Genomic DNA, 2,311 nt, shown 5'->3' on the forward strand with positions numbered 1-2,311 from the left:
GGACACAGCAGTCGACGTGAGTAGCGGTAGCTACAAGAGCCCACTTAGTGAAAGTAGAACATGGTCCGTCTCTTCTGAACCTGGCGGGGAAGTGGACATGTCGTCTGGATATGGTGATGCGTGTAAGTTCTGCATCAACCTGTTGTGGCCGCGGTGCTGGAAGCTGAGGTGTTACATCTGTCAGGCGTTGAGCTCTTGACCATAAGGTGGGTAGTGCCTGCTTGAAAATGTAAGCTGCCTTCACTCGGCTAAGAGACACTGTGGGCTGTTTGCCATTTACTATGATGACCATTGTGTGTGTGTGTGTCTCTGCGCAGGACATGATGGGGTCCAGTTTATGGTGGCTGTAGTGGCGGCTTGATGCAGTCTGTACATAACATCGTAACATAACATGAGAACAGCTTTCGAGGTTGTTATGCCCTTAAGTTGTTGGACAACAATGTCTGGAGGCCTTTGTGGGTTTGATTTGGCTACATGTTCCCGTAACTTGTAAAGGAACTCTGGTTGGGCATCCATTTCTACCACTAGGCGTCCGTCGACAAACTCTCCTGGTAAGCACAGAGTCTTGCCATAAACCAATTAAGCTGCCAAGGACTCTACATCTGGTTTGTATGTGGCTCGTACACCCAGCAAAACTATGGGTAGTGCAGATAACCAAGATGTCCCACGGCACATTAATGCAGCCTTCAGTGTTCGATGCCAATGTTCAAGCATGTCATTGCTGGCCAGATGATAACTCCGCTAACTGTGTGAACGAACCTGACTCGAACTGTATCGGTGGTGATATGGATGGACAACCGAATCTCATCAGCCAGATTGATGTGAAAGTGGTGGCTAGTGTTTCTGCAGAGATGTTGTGCATAGGTATTGCTTCAGGCCATCATGTATTTCTGTCAGTCATTGTAAATATGTTCCTCTGGCCATACGATGGAGGGAGTGGTCCTACCACATCAAGATGAACATGGGCAAAGCCTGAAGAAGTGTCCAGGAACCCTCCTATTGGGGTATGAATGAGGCGAGTGATTTTGCAAAGTTGGCAATGCTGATTGTCTCTTTTTATCCCTGGCCACACGAACCTTTTAGACACTAGCTTGACTGTCGACCAGACTCCTGGGTGGCAAAGATTTTGTAAAGATTTGAACACAGGCCGGAGAAATTCAACGGGAACAAAAGGGCATGATCTGCCATGTGACACTTCACAGTATAATTTCATGTTCTCGCAAGGAATATTGACTTTCTGTATCTTGAGTACTGCAGTGTCATCATGCAATATGGTGTGTAGGTCGGAAGCTTCTTGTTGCACCCTGGCAATCGCCATCATGTCCACAGGCTGTGAGACACCGGACACTCTAGAGAGGCAGTCCGCATCCACATTAGTAATGCCTGATATATGGCGGATGTCCATACTAAACTGGCTAATAAATTCCAATTGGCTGCACTGCCGTGGAGAGCAAGTGTTGCTGTTTTTCTTGACGGCATATGTTAAAGGCTTGTGGTCGAAAGTACTTGATTGCTTGATAGCTAAAAGTTCCCAATCACATGTGCTCCATCTTTGTTGTGCAGGTGACAGCTTGTATGAGAAATAAGCCAGCAGCTGACAGGCATTGTCCAACCATTGTTGGAGGGCTGCACCAATGGCTATTCGACTGGCATCCACCACTAATGCCATTGGAGCTTCGAGCTTGGGGTACACCAGCAGTGCTGCTTGTGCTAGGCTCTTTTTGGTTACTTCTAAAACTGTATTCATCTCCTCAGACCACTGCACAGGAGGACTACTCTTAACCTTGGGACCAGCCAGTGCTGCGTTCAACGGCGCCTGTTGATCGGAAGTGCATCATAAACAATGGCAGTAAAAACTGAGCATTCCTAAATGTCTTTGTAGCTCTTTTATTGTAGATGGCTTGGGTAATTGCAATATAGCTTGGACCTTCTCAGTGAGTGCTAATGAGCCTGATGGAGATAACTGATGACCCAGAAAATCGAATTGATGTTGACCAAACACACATTTAGCTGTGTTTAACGCCATGCCATACTTCTCGAAACGCTGAAAAACTTCTCTCAGGTGCTGGCGATATTGCTGTTTCAACAATGAATACACTAACACATCGTCCAGATAGGCAAACTAAGAGTTCAGCCCATACAAGACAGAATCGTTAAACCTCTGCGAGGTTTGAGCAGCATTACACAAGTCGAAGGTCAAAAACTTGCTTTCATACAAACAAAATGACGTAATAATAGCGGTCTTTGGAATGTCCCCTGTTGCCACGGGGATCTGGGTATACACTTTTGCGCAGTCTATGACACTGAATGC

This window comes from Schistocerca gregaria, chromosome 1 (genome assembly GCF_023897955.1).
Source record: "Schistocerca gregaria isolate iqSchGreg1 chromosome 1, iqSchGreg1.2, whole genome shotgun sequence".
Taxonomy (NCBI): domain Eukaryota; kingdom Metazoa; phylum Arthropoda; class Insecta; order Orthoptera; family Acrididae; genus Schistocerca; species Schistocerca gregaria.